Below are 15,829 nucleotides of genomic sequence, written 5' to 3' on the forward strand. Positions count from 1 at the left end.
GCTCTTGTCCTGCTACAGTTTATTTTCAAAATAGTATCCAAGATAGTTCTTTAGAAACGTAATTCAGGTCACACATCGTTCACCAGCTGAACATCTTCCAGCTGGCCTCCCTTCTATTCACAATGACAGCCAAAGTTCTTACAACGGTCTCCAAGACGGTAGATACGGTCCTCATTCCTCATTCTCCCCATTCCCCACACTGCTGAAGCCACAGTGACCCTTTGTGGTTACTACACCATGCCAGGCATGCTCCTGCCTCTGGAATTTTTCTATGGCTATTCTCTCTGCCTCATGTGCTCTTCCCCAGTTTGCTCCATAGCTCACTCCCACACTTACTCAGTCCTTGTTCAAATGTCACCTCGTTATCAAGGTCTTGTCTGGCCACCCTACCACCACAGCACTCTCTTTATTTTGCTTTTTTTTTTCTCACAACATCATTGTCTAATATACCATATATTTATTATATGTATCATCTGTACCCTTGCACTAGAATATGACTCCAGGAGAAAGAGGATTTCTGTATTTTTTCACTGCTTTATTGTCAGTGCCTACTGTAGTGCCTAACACAAAGTAGGAATTCAATAAATATTTGTTGAAAAATGAATTAATTTATAAATGAATAAAAGCAAATGCCAGTCTGGAGGTTTTCAGCTAATGAGAAAGAAGATAGTTGGTCTAGTTTATAAGAAATAGAAGTGATTTTCATGAAAATAATATTTTGGGTCACAGTGAATGTTTAAGGTAACTCTCTTACAGGAAAAGGCTTTATTTTCTCAGGTTGTTTGGAGAGTAATATAATTTTTGAGAAGGACTGAACAGAAAAGAGAGAGGCATTGGTGCATATGTTACATTTAATCCAATCTGGCAACACAATGACTTTTGAGAATGCTACTAAGTATTGTTTTTAGATTGTGAAGAAAATATAAAATTAGCAAAGATGATCTAGGAATATTGGATAAGGAGAATTTTAAAGATGACATGTGGCTAATTCACCACATGATTCACACTAATTTACCACCATAACCACAGGGAGAGACTTTGCTTGTACTCTTGAAAATGGAAAGGAAGTAACCTATTTTCTTTTTCACTTCCATAGAAATATCAAAATGTTAAGTTCCTTTTTAAATCACTGCTTTATTAAGATACAATTCATATGCTGTAAAATTTACATTTATAAAATGTCCAATTCAATGGTTTTTAATACATTCACAGTTTACAACCATCACCACTATCACCCCATGTTCATCACCCCAAAAGGAAACTCCATTTCCATTTACTCCTAACTAACAGGGAGTTGCCCATTCTGAATATTTCATGTTAATTGAATCACATACTGCATGGGTTCTTTCACTTAAAGTTTTAAAAATTCATTCATTTTGTAGCATATATCAGTACTTTATTCCTTTTTACTACCAAAATAAATTCTATTGTACTCATATATCACATTTTGTTTATGTTGATTGTCATTGAGTTGTTTCTACTTTTTAGCTATTATGTATGAATAATACTTTTATGAATACTCATGTACAAATTTTTGCATGAATTTATGTGATCATTTTTCTGGTATATAAATGTAGGTGTAAACTTGCTGGGTCATGTTGTAACTTTATGTTTAACATTTTGAGAAACTGCCAACTTTTCCAATGTGGTCACACCATTTTACAATCCCACCAGAAATGTATGAGAGTTCCAATTTCCCTACATTCTCTCCAGTATTTGTTATCGGCTGTCTTATTGACCATAGCCATCCTAGTGGGTGTGAAGCAATATCTCATTGTGGTTTTGATTTACATTTTCCTAATGACTAATGGTGTGAAACTCTATTTTCATATGATCATTGTCCATTCGTGTTTCTTCTTTGGAGAAATGCCTATTCAAATCCTTTGCCCATTTGTTAGTTACAGTCTGTGGCTTTTTGTTGTTGAATTGTAAGTATTCTTTGTGTATTCTAGAAACATGTCCCTTATCAGATACATGATTAACAAATATTTTCTCCCATTCGGTGGATTGTCCTTTCACTTTTTTTTTTTTTTTTTTTTTTGAGACAGAGTCTTACTCTGTTGCCCAGGCTGGAGTGCCATGGCACCATCTCAGCTCACTGCAACTTCCACCTCCTGGGTTCAGGCTATTCTCCTGCCTCAGCCTCCTGAGTAGCTTAGATTACAGGTGTGCGCCACCATGCCCGACTAACTTTTTTATTTTTAGTAGAGGTGGGGTTTCACCATGTTGGTCAGGCTTGTCTCGAACTCCTGACCTCGTGATCTGCCCACCTCGGCCTCCCAAAGTGTTGGAATTGCAGGTGTGAGCCACCCCGCCCAGCTTCCTTTCACTGTTTTGATAGCATCCTTGGAAGAACAAAAAGTTTTTCACTTTAATGAAGTCTATTTTATCTATTTTTTCTTTGTCATTTGTGTAATTGGTGTCATAGCTAAGAAACCATTGACTAACCCTAGGTCATGAATATTTACTCCTGTGTTTTCTTATAAGATTGTTATGATTTTAGCTCTTACTTTTAGATCTATGATTCACTTTAGTTAATTTTTGTACATAGAGTAAATTAGAAGTCCAACTCCATTCTTTTGCATGTGCATATCCAGTTGTCTCTGTATTATTTGTTGAAAAGGCTATTCCCCCACTCCCCCATTGAATTGTCTTGGCACCTTGGTCAAAAATAGATTGATTATACAGGCATAGATTTATTTCTAGCCTCTCAATTCTATTCTATTAATCTGTATACGTCTACCTTATGTCAGTGCTATACTACCATTTTAGTAAATTTTTAAATTGGAAAGTGTGAATCCTCCAATTTCTTTTTTTTTCCCTTCAAGGTTTGATTTGGTTTTTATAGGTCCCTTGCATTTCCATATGAATCCTAGGATCAGCTTGTCAATTTCTCCAAAAAAAAAAAAAAAGCAATTGGAATTTTGATAAGGATTATTTAGAATCTGTAAACCAATCTGGGGAGTAATACCATCTTAAAATTTGAGTCTTCCAATCCACTAACATAGGATGTTCTTCTCTTTATTTATGTCTTCCTTAATTTTTCTTCACCATGTTTTGTAGTTTTCAGCATAAAAGTCTTGTACTGCCTTGGCAAATTTATTTTTAAATATTTTATTCTTTTTGATGCTATTATAAAGGGAATTGTTTTTTTAATTTTCAAATTATTCATTGCTATTATATAGAATTACAATTGATTTGTATGTATTGATCTTATATCCTGCCACCTTGCTGAACTCTCATTTATTAGTTTTTTTTAGTTTGTGTATGTGTGTACTTCCTAGAATTGTCTCTATAAAAATTATCTGCACAATTAAGTTCTTTTACGATGAATTTTATTTAGCTCACTAGAATTAAAGGAGGTAAAATGCATTTCTTTGAGTTTCCTAAGAGAAATCCATTGCCCCTCAGATAATAGTCTTAGAAAAAATAATGAACTGTGATTTGCATCTCTTATCAAATTCTACCATGTTAATATTAAAATAATCATAGTAATAATAACAATAGCTATTATATATACCAGAAACCATACTTTTCAAACTTTATATTACTTAATCTTCCCAACAATTCTCTGAAGTAAGAAAAATTTTTATTCCCATTTTATAACAGAAAGTGAGCCTAAGAAAGATTGCATGACTTGTCCAAGGACATGGTTAATTAGATATAGTAGCAGTGCAGGAATTCAAATGTAAGTTAAAGAAATTAAGTGGCCGGGTGTGGTGGCTTACCCCTGTAATCCCAGCACTTTGGGAGGCCAAGACAGGCAGATCGCAAGGTCAGGAGATCGAGACCATCCTGGGTAACACGGTGAAACCCCGTCTCTACTAAAAATACAAAAATTAGCCAGGCGTGGTGGTGGGCACCTGTAGTCCCAGCTACTCAGGAGGCTGAGGCAAGAGAATGGCATGAACCCGGGAGGTGGAGCTTGCTTGCAGTAAGCTGAGATCGCGCCACTGCACTCCAGCCTGGGTGACAGAGCGAGACTCCATCTCAAAAAAATAAAAACAAGGAAAAGAAAAAAAAAAAGAAATTAAGTCTGAGACACACAGCTTGCTCAAAGTAACTCATACAGAAGATCCAGTGTCAGGGCTCGAACTTAAGTTCTTAGACTCTATATTTCAAATGCATTATGCCCTACTGCCTATAATAGAGATTGCTGGTCTTTTCTTTCTTTCTTTTTTTTTTTTTTTTGAGATGGAGTCTCTCTCTGTTGTCCAGGCTGGAGTGCAGTGGTACAGTCTTGGCTCACTGCAACCTCTGCCTCCCAGGTTCAAGCAATTATCCTGCCTCAGCCTTCCGAGTAGCTGAGATTACAGGTACCTGCCACCACGCCAGGCTATTTTTTTGTATTTTTAGTAGAGATGGGGTTTCACCATGTTGGCCAGGCTGGTTTCAAACTCCTGACCTTGTGATCCACCCGCCTTGGCCTCCCAAAGCACTGGATTACAGGTGTAAGCCACTGTGCCTGGCCTGATTGCTGGTCTTTTCGTAAGAGATGAACCACCAGTAGTAGTAATTTCTTGGGTTGGGGAAAAAAGAACACACATATGAAATATATTACTCTAGGATTATGTCTGCAAATGGCTCTCTTTTTGCTGTCTACTAAAGCATGTCTTGTTGATGGAGTAAATTTTGGTTTCTAGCTGAGAGGGCTGGGTAACATCAGGAAATAATGGAAAAAGTCTATGGCAGGGACTTGCATACTTATAGACAAATGCACCTCAAGACTTGTTTTTAAAGCTCACTAGAGGAAAAACAACAAGGAATAAATGTTATCTGAGAGTACAAATGCACATAGGCTGTCCATCAACAGCTAACATGATAAAAGACACCAAAACAACCTCACCTAAGCAGGCAGCTTCACTTAGCAGTAAGTCACACACCAGTACCAGGTGAAGATCTTCTATAGGGTGGTGCTGAAAATCTGAAGTGTGATGGGAAGCTGGGCAGCTGTTAAATACTTAAACAGGCAGCACTTATTTTATTTCACTAATTTTTAGCCTCACTAGCTTTAAATGACATTTTAAAAATTATTTCACTCAACAATTTTACATACTAAAACATGACTGTTTTGTTATATTATAATAAATGTGTCTCTAGACAATATCTTATGGACTAAAACATTTGAAAATTTATTTCTAAGCAATTTCCTTACATGAGCAATTCTTTAATATGAAAACTCAGAATCTATACTATTGACTTAGAAATCATAAGAGCCACAAAAATAATTAATATAATGGTTATGTAATATTATAATACAAATAATTATGAGATTAATAGTACTAATAATTACCTTTATACATTATTATAGAGTTCCTAAAGTGTTTTCACATATATCATTGCATTTAATCCCCATCACAATCTTCTGAGAAAAGTACCCTTATCTTCATTTTATAGATAAGAAACTAAATATCCAGATGTCAGATTTAATTTCAACAAACATCAGTGTATGGGATGTGATGCAAGGTGTTGCCACCTGTGCAATCCTACCTACCAATAAATCTTATTGGTCACTCACAACATCTTTTGAGGAGGGTATTGTTAATTCCATTCTGCAGGTGAGTCTCAGGAAGAATTAGATTAGATTACTGTAGCTAGTAGGATGCGGGAAAAGGAGTTGAGCACACTTCTTTGGAGTCTAAGGCTAATCTCTTACAGTAAGAAACCTTATGACAAACCTAGAAGGATGGTAGCATTATTATCCTGATTTAGGATATTAGAAAACTGAACTAAAAGAAGCTCAGTAGCCTTTCCATGACCACAGTAGAACTATTTGCCTTCAAGTAATAAAAGTTGACTTGGGTCTTCTGTTTCTTACAGACAAAAGCACAATTGATAATTAACTGATCCATTATTGTAACAACTGATAGTACTTAACTCACTCCTCAGTTTATCAAACGTCCAGCACCACCTCATTCATACACTATGACCAGAAGCAAGTACAGATGAAGCATCTCAAATCCAAAAACCGCAATTCTGAAATGCTCCAAAATCTGAAACATTTTGGGTGCCAACATGACGCACAAAAGAAAGGCTCATTGGAGCATTTTGAGCTTCAGATTTTTAAATTTGGCATGCTCAATGAGTAAGTATATGCAAATATTCCAGCACCTGAAAAAAAATCCAAAATCTGAAACACTTCTGGTCCCAAGCAGTTCAGATAAGGGATATTCAACCTGTATAGGCTGGGCGTCAAGCTGAGATCTGTAGTCATGGAACAGAGAGAAGCTGGCTGGCTTACCCAAGATCTGATGCACTCTCTTACAGAGTTTATCTGCTCTGTTGGACATTAGTCCCAAATGAGAGCATCACAGGAGTGTGGAACTGACTCTTTTCCTTCCCTAGAAGTCACAGACTATTGGATGCTATATGTGAATGGGTCACCAGAATAGCAAAAAAAAAAAAAAAAAAAAAAAAAAAAAAAGACAAAAAGAAGTCCATGAAATCACAAGTCTTGTCCCTGTGCATTAGTTTTTAATTAGGGATAAAGTGAGGAGGGAGAACATCCCTAGAGCCTCAGGGCACCTTAGCACTGACCACGTTACACTATAAAAGTTTCACTGAATATTTGGAGCTTCCGTAGATCCTCAGATAATCAACATCAAATAGGTCACTTTTTTTTTTTCTGCAATCAAGAGCACTTGAATTAAAACTAGCACCATTTAGTGAGCACCTACTCTGCACTGATGAGTGCTAAGGGCCTCATATAGTTGCTTATTTAATACTTACTAAAAGCTTATAATTTGGCTATTATTGCCTTCATTTTAAAGATAATAGAACAAAGGATCCAAGAGATTAAGTCACCTGCTTAAAGTCACAAAGCTGGTAGGTGAATTTGGGATTTCAACCCAGACATGTTTGGTTGTAAATCCCTTGCTCTTTGCATTATCTGAAGCCAGACCAGAGTATCAATGAGGTAAGTGACTTATTCTGGGACATACTTATTAGCTGTGCCTTATCCTGGGACACACAGCTAGTAAGTGTGTCCCAGGATGTCATTTGTTCCATAGACCCTCAGTGTCTTCATCTTTAAATGCAAGTAATAATAGAGCTTCTGTGATGATGAAAGACAAGCAGGTGAAATATAAATAATAATAATAATAACCTTATAGGTTTGGTACATAACTGAAATAATTTACAAAGGTAATTTGCATTAAAACATCTCGTAAGCAATACAATATCATATCAATATGAACTTAAAAATAATTAGAGCACCTGTGGAAAAAGACACTCTAAAAAGTGAACCAATTTTCTTTTACAAAGAATTGAGTATTAAACCAGAAATGCATTTAGGGTAAGATTATTCTGATACTTCAGACTGAGTGAGTATCAAAAGCTGACAAAGGGGACAGTTTCTTAGCACCCTTTCTGAGAATACATTAAAAAGAAAACAAAAAGACCATTGTGTGTGATTGTGTGTGTGTGTGTGTGTGTGTGTGTGTTCAGGTTTGATGCCTGTACCTGTTTGTGCATGTCGGTGCTGAAACAGGCTTTACTGTACTGATTTTACCTCCAGCGTAATCATTTATATCGCTGCTGATGTTCTGTAGGAGTTGTTAGATGCCCAATTTGAATGCCAAAGGAAGATGCTAATAACAACCAATCCAAAATAATGTGTTTTCAAGATTTAGGGGTGTATGCTATAATTTTCAAGGAAAAAAAATGCCTTTCATCTTCCAGAAGATTGGTTGTTTCGGGGTATTTTAAAATTTCTTCCTGACAATGCACACATGTCTTTTAGGATAGGAGTCTGATCTGGAAATAATAAGATATTGATGTTCTGACAGTGCCACTCTAGAGTTATTGTTGGAGGGCTGGAAGCCAACTTGGCTCATGATCATGAAGTCTGATAGAGGCACCTCCTTTTGTTTTCATATTTAAATAAATCCTAGAGGCACAGTCAGTATAATTGGATCTTCAGAGGCACTAAGAATCTATTTGATTTTAGACAACTTTCCATGAGAAACAAAATTCAGAGGTCATAGATTTCAACTTGGTCATTTTACAAATAAAGAAACAAGCGAGGACATGTGCGAGGACACTTAGATACCTTTTTATTCTTGTAACTACATTAGATGATTGTCTCCATTAAAAAAAAATCAAATAGATTGGGTCACATATTTAACTATCTGCTGAGTGCGACCCTTTCAAAGGTGTAAAAAAAAATGGCAATGTAATGCATTGGACAGAGCAGAAGGTTATTAGAACCCACAGACCTGAATTTAATCTCATTTAGCCACGTAACTGGTAAAAAGTGATTTAACTTTTTATGCTTTGGGGGTTGCATCCATAGAAAGGAGATATAATTTACTGCACTATGTAGAGCTCCTGCAATTGCAAGTGTCAAATAGCCAATTAAATGGACATAAGCAAAGGAGGAAGCCATTGGTTCATATAAAGAAGCAATTGAAAGGATTGAAAGGGTAGAGGCAGCGCCAATCTCAAAGAAGACAGAAAGGATTCAAACACCTTTGGGTCTCTTGTTTCTGGTCTGTCTCTATTCTCCATATACCTGGTAAATTCTCTCAGTCCTACTCCTCTACATAGTGGGACATTGGCATGGGTTATGCCTTATGGTATTGTGATCAGAGGACACAATTTTCCCCTTTTAACACCCACTGTAAAAATCCTGTGTGAGGACTCTATTTGGTTCATTCTTGGTCCCAGACAACTCCTCTGGCCAGCAGGCGAAAGCTGTATGTAAAATCCCTATTAAAACATCCAGCATTTGAATGGGAAGAGTCATTTCCTAGAAGAGGGAGGAGGCTATTCCAGATTGACAAAACTATAAATGTCTACTACAAACACCTAACTCAGGAACTTAAAGATCAAATAAGATAACAGACTTAAAATGCTGGGCACACAGTAGGTGCACAATAAACAGCAGCTGCTCTATTCTACTGTAAATTTTGAAGCAATTTCAAATGCTTTCCAGGAAAGTGTGGGGAACACTTAATTCATGGCCTATAAAGACAGGGAATACAAGAGCTTTTACATTATTTCTACGGGGATAAAAGACACTACCCCAGTATGCGAGGATTTGAGGCACCAGACAAAACCCTCAAGATTACTCAAGCCCATGTCCAAAATCCTATTATCTATAGCACTTCACAAACACATTGTCTGAAGTGGCTTTTTAATACTTGAATTTTCTCTTCTTTTTAAAAAAGTTTTATTTTGGCCGGGTGTGGTGGCTTATGCGTGTAATCCCAACACTTTGGGAGGCCAAGGCAGGTGGATCACCTGAGGTCAGGAGTTTGAGACTAGCCTGGCCAACATGGTGAAACCCCTTCTCTACTAAAAATACAAAAAAAAAAAAAATAGCTGGGCGTGGTGGCACACACCTGTAGTCCCTGCTACCTGGGAGGCTGAGACATGAGAATTGCTTGAACCTGGGAGGCAAGCAGTGAGCCGAGAATGCGCCACTGCACTCCAGCCTGGGCAACAGAGTGAGGCTCTTTCTCAAAAAAAAAAAAAAAAAGTTTTATTTTATTTATAAATGACCTCTAATAACTGTGCATATTTATGGGGTAAGTGTGATGTTCCAATACATGTACACATTATGTAATGATCAAATCAGGGTAATTAGCACATTCACCACTTGAAACATTTATCATTCTTTGTGGTGATAACTTTCAAAATTCTCTCTTGTAGCTATCTTGAAATATACAATACATTTTTATTATGTGTCACCTTATTGTGTAATAGAACACCAGAACTTGTTCTTCCTAACTGTAAGTTTGTACCCTTTTGCTAACTTCTCTCCATCTTCCTTTACCCACTACCCTTCTCAGCATCTGGTAACCACTATTCTAATCTCTACTTTTATGAGATCATCTTTTTTAGATTCCACAAATGAGTGAGATCACGCAGTATTTGTCTTTCTGTGCCTAGCTTATTTCACTTAACTTAATGTCCACCAAGTTCAACCATGTTGCCACACATGACAGGATTTCATTTTGTGTTATGACTGGATAGTATTCCATTGTGTGTATATGCCATGTTTGCTGTATCCATTCACCCACTGATAGGCACTTAGTTTGATTTTGTATTTTGGCTATTGTGAATAATGCAGCAATAAACATGGGAGTGGCAATATCTCTTTGACGTACTGATTTTCTTTGAATATATAACTAGTAGTGGGATTGCTGGATAATATGGTACTTCTAGTTTTAGTTTTTGAGGAAACTCTTTACTATTTTCCAGAATGGCTGTACTAATTTACATTCTTACCAACAGTATATGAGTTCCCCTTTCTCTACTGGAGTGTGGTTTTGATTTGCATTTCCCTGACAATTAGTGATGTTGAGTATTTTTTTTGACATATTTGTCACTCATTTATATTTCTATTCAGGTCTTTTGCCCATTTTGAAATAGCATTGCTTGTTCTTTTGCTGGATATTAACCCCTTGTCAGGTGCACAGTTTGCAAGTTACCTTCTCTCATCCTATAGGTTATCTCCTCACTCTTGATTGTTTCTGTTGCCATGCAGTAGCTTTTAAGTTTAATGTAATACCATTGTGTTTTCTCTGCTGCCATTTTAAGTTTCACTGGGTCAAAAGTTAAAAATTTGTGAATTCCTATATTTTTAGGGCAATTCTCCTGCCACTGTTGGAATTATGCCTCAATCTATGCAGTAGAACATTAGTGTGAAATGCTTCTGTACCAATGGAGATGATGCTGATGTCTCTATCATAAACCCATACCTCATCAACACAAACTGCAATTACACAAGTGCTCTAATATCATGTATCTCCATTTATCCAAAAGAATCTGAAATCATATTCTCAAAATACTTCCTCTGAATATGCTAGAGATATCAAAAAATATGGAAAGATAATCACTTTTTACATGGGCTTTGGTCATGAAAAAAACCACTTGACTTCTAGTTAAAAGGTTTATATTTAAACCTCATTCTTTCATTCAATATCTATTTGTTGTACACCTACAATAATATAGCACTGTTCTAGATGTTGGGAATACAGGAGAAAATAAACCTCTTGGACTTATATTCTACTGAGAAAAAGAGAGATCATAAATAATTAAGCAAATATATACTATATTGATCAGTAAGGGAATGAGGAAAATAAAGAGGGTTAAGGGACAAAAAGCTGTAGGAAGGGGAAGAGAGATTACCTTTGAGCAGAATCAGAAGGAGTTGAGGAATGAATTATGAGAAGGTCTGGTAGAGGAAAATTTGAGACAGAGCCAGTAAATGCAAATACCTTAAGGTAGAAGTAAGTTTGAACAGAAAGGCAGAGCCCAGGTCATGAAGGTCTATAAGTTCTAGAAAAAACCGGGTTTTCATCAGAATGTAAAGAGAATACCACTGGGTCATTTGAAAGTATCACTTTGGCTGCACTGCAAAAGGAGCTAGAAAGGAAGTGAAGAACCAAGTTAAAAAGCTGTTCCAGAGTCTAAGTGATGATAATGGTGGCTTTCTCTAGGTTGGCAGAGGCGTAGGTAGTAATAACTAGTCAGATTGTAGGGACATGTGGACAGATGAAATGCTGAGAATGAGAAAAGAGAGGACTTAGGAATGACATCTACATTTTCAGCTAGGGTGGCATCTGTGCATGAATTTAGCACCACTTCCTGAGAAGGGGAGCACTGGCATTAGAGCAGGGTCCTCCAGGGTTCAGTTTTAGGATTGTAAGTTTGAGATGCCTATCTAAAGAGAGTTAAGAAGGCTGTTGGCTACACAAGTTTAGAGCTTAAGGGAGAGAACTGGGTTGAAGATAGAAATTGGGAGTCATCAGCTTTCGAATCATGTTGAAAACTAGGGTCTGGTTGAGATCACCTTGGGAGTAAGTGTATTGAGAGACAATAACTGAGGAGTGGGACCATTAAAAGTGTGGAGGAGGTAAAACCAGTGAGGTAGGTGGGAAACCAGTGAAATATATACTGTGTCTGAAGCCAAGTGAAGAAGAGTGTTTCCAGGAGGAGAGAGTGAATAGACACGATGGGCATTCCTAATGACCTTGATAAAAGCAATTTCGGTGAAGTTGTGGGAACAAAACCAGATATGACTTGACTGACGAAAGAATGTTAGATGAGAAAGTCAAGATAATGAACATAGACAACTCTTGGGATTTGCTGTAAAAGAAAGAAGATATACAGCGTTTTTTTTTTTTTTTTTTTCTGGTGGGGAATGTGGAATCTAAGGATGGAGATATTAGAGAATGCTTGCCCAATGAAGACAATGGTCCAATGTAGATTGAAAAATTGAGTTTAAATAGGATAATAAATGTGAGTATACTTTGTAAATTACAAAACGCTCAATAAGTGTCAGGTGTTTGATTTTGATCTAAATGAGCATTCACTGTCTAACCTTTCTCAACAATGTCTCACAAAACATTGTATCATGTCCCTATTATAAATATTTATGATGACATCATAAACACTCTCCTACTTCTTGTTTGTGTGCAACTTATAAGAGTTGCTTTGTTAGCCACAATAATAGCTATTGAGACCGAAAAAGGATTAAATTGTTCATGTACCAATGAACTCACCCTTTTAGGTTCCTTTCACTCACTCATTCCTAATGAATCTGAAGCCAGATAAAACCACAAATGCCACTTTTTAATCCACTCTAACAAAAATATATCAAATGTTTACTATGTGAAGGCAATATTAGGTTTTGTGATATTTACACATTTGTCAGGATAATAACATTTAGACACTGAATCAACCTGTCTCTCAAGTTTATCTTTGCTTCATCCCTTTTCTACTTCTCCTGATTCTGTCATGTGCCAAGTCAAAGGGCAGGGATTAACATTGGTTTTTTAGAAGCATAAAGTACAAGAAATGGGGCAGGGGTCAGAAATAAAAACAGAATCAGGCAGTAAAACATCCTTATGTGAATTTGGATGATAAATGTCATTAATGATTTTAAGCAGGAAATATCATGGTTTGATTCATGTGTTGGAAAGATAACTCATTTGAAGTTAGATTAGATAAGGGCAAGTTAGAAGGAAAGTAATCGGTTAGAAATTAATACCACTATGGCAGATTTATGTTTTCTCATGATGGTATTGCCAGTACCTAGCACAAATCTTGGCATTCTGTAGGTACTATATATAGTATATATGTGTATATATAGATATATACACATGTACATATAAAATGTATATATAAAAAATAAATAATCTAGTGGTTACAAATGATAGGTAACAATATAAAATCAGCTCTAGATTGTTAGGGCAAATGAACCAATTTATTGATTGACCTTGCTAAAAGTAAATTTTAAGAACATATTTCTGGAAAGATTAAAATAAGTATGAACCATGGGGTATCTACATGGAGGCATATATTTTTGAACCTGAAATCATGAGGCAGTGAGTGTCTGGGGCAGCCATGATGGGTCCTGTGAAGTTGTGAGGGAGCAGAAATTGTGGGTAGGCAGAAGACACAAGGAAAGAGAAGAGACATATAGGGAAAGAGGAGCAAGAGGAAAATGGAGTCAGTCTGTGGAGGGAAGGAGAGCAGAAGAAAGAGCTCATTCAGCTAATAAGAGAAAAACAGAAAACAGCTGACTCCAAAGGCACCTTGGCTTCCATCTTGATTTCAGCTCCAATCTATATGTAACTTTCTTTTTTTCCAGAGACAGGGTTTCACTCCTGTTGCCCAGGCAGGAGTGCAGTGGCAGGATCAGAACTCATCACAGCCTCAACCTCCCGGGCTCAGGAGATCCTCCCGCCTTATTTTCTTATTTTTTGTAGAGATGAGGTGTCACTATGTTGCTCAGGCTGGTCTCAAATTCCTGGGCTCAAGCATTCCTCCTGCCTCAGCCTCCCAAAGTGCTGAGATTACACACTGTGCCCAGCCTAGATGCAATTTTATAGTTCCCATCCTATTACTTGAGGAAATTTTTGCAGGTCTGCATTCTGCAACCACAAGGGGCTTGGAAAAAGCACTTTTTGGATATCTTTACAAGCATATTCCTTGAGCAAAGGCAAAGGTGTAGCGAATGGAAAAGACAGGCATGAGAAGAGGTTTGTGTTCTCAATCCATGCGGAAGGAAAAGATATTTGAAAGCATTTTTGCTTTTGTAATTGGAGCATGTGTAGCCACCTTTCCACTTGACAAAATGCTTCTGGAAAAACCCCTGCCAGCTGATGGTACTTCAGATCATGTATTACAAAACAAAAGAAAACAGGATGTTTAATTCACAAGGCATTTTATCCATGAATGAAACCAAAAAGTGGACAACAGCAGACAGCAGAATCAAGGACGGCCCTAGACACAGAAGTGATTTCCTGAGAGTCCCTTTTTTCCTCTCTCTCTTCTCTTCTCTTTGCCCTTCAATTCTCTTTTATCAAGCCTGTCCCCTACATATGCTCATGGGTCATTCTATCAAAGAAGAAAGGTAAACAGGTATATCTTAATGGAGAGCCACCTGGTCATTCCAGGAATCTTACAGAACTTTCCACTGTGTGTTAGGCACTGTGCTCTATGTTGAGATTACAGAGATGAAAAACACAGTTTTTCCCTTTAAGAGCTCAGTCTGGTGGAGGAGCTCAGGTAAGCAATAAACAGATAAGAACTAGAGGATAAAACATCTCTGCTGTAACAGGCTGGGGTGTTATTGGGACCAAGGGGAGGAGCTCTTAACTCCTTTGTGTGGTGGGAGTCTTTCAGGGAGAGCAATTTAGCTGCCTTAAAGGAGAAAGGGAAGATAAAAAGGTAAAGAAAGAAGGGAAAAGAATTTTAAAAAGTTAATGTAGGCATTTAGTAATTCCTCCCAGATGCATTTAGAGATAGGATAATTCTGAACCCAGATGAATGACTCACAAATGATGGTATATCAGGCATCTTAGCAACAGAGACATTTTTGGATCAGTGAACCTCCTTGATGCCCCTCAGGTCACACCACACACACCACTCCTCTATAAGTCTTGTGAGGACAGAGCTTTCCAGCCCACTACAAGCCTGCTGTCTGGTCTGGCTAATGTCTGTATGTAGGAGTATTGAGGTAAGGAGATATTAAAAGGAAAGTGACTGCACTTCTACAGCCGGAATTAATTCAGTTCAATGAGTTCTTGTGGACACCTACGGTTGACTTATTTGCCTTCCGCACTGGGCTATAAAGTCTCAGAGTGCTGGAAACTTGTCTAATTAATCTTTATATTCCTGAGAAGTTAGCACAGCACAGGGCACAGAAAAAGAATAAAGATTGCCATATGAATGGAAGCTGTATACCCTGTTGGGAACAAAGACGTTAAAATAAAACAAGACAAAACAAAACAAAAAAACCCATGAGGTTCTTGACCCCTCTCAGGTTACAAGGGAGAGGGGATGGTTGCCATGAATACATTTACAAATAATGCAAAGCAGAGCAAGGAGGCTTTACTTCAAGGACATCTGTTGGGGGTTCAAGAGAGGAAGAGACAATATTTAAACCAGAAAGCAGCCAAGGTTTGGGAAGGAAAATGACATCTGCACAGGATCCAAGAGATAAGAGTAAGAATTGGACAACTGGGTTGGACACTGGGAGGAGAGAGAATTTAGAGTAGGGATGGAGAAAACAGCAAAGGCACCAAAAGGCAGAGAAGTGCAGGGCTTCTTCAGAGCAGCTTTGCAATCTGCTGTGGGGCATGAGAAGTCATGGAAAATACAAGGTGTGAGAGAGAAGCATGTCCCATGTGTCCAAGGACCTTGTGATGATTAGTTCTATGTATCAACTTGACTAGGCTATAGTACTCACTTATTTAATCAAATAATCTGTATGTTGCTGCAAAGATGTTTTGTAGATGTGGTTAACATCTACAATCAGCTGACTTTACGATAAGGAGATCACTCTCAGTAATGTGTGTGGGGTCTCCTGCTA

General features: G+C 37.4%; 1 protein-coding gene across 3 annotated transcripts in view; it reads right to left on the reverse strand.

Moving 5' to 3' along the window:
* Positions 1 to 15,829, reverse strand: part of PDE4B (phosphodiesterase 4B) — a 597,395-nt gene that overhangs the window by 199,090 nt on the left and 382,476 nt on the right. The window lies entirely within an intron of this gene.

The sequence above is a fragment of the Pongo abelii genome, chromosome 1 (genome assembly GCF_028885655.2).
Source record: "Pongo abelii isolate AG06213 chromosome 1, NHGRI_mPonAbe1-v2.0_pri, whole genome shotgun sequence".
Lineage (NCBI taxonomy): Eukaryota > Metazoa > Chordata > Mammalia > Primates > Hominidae > Pongo > Pongo abelii.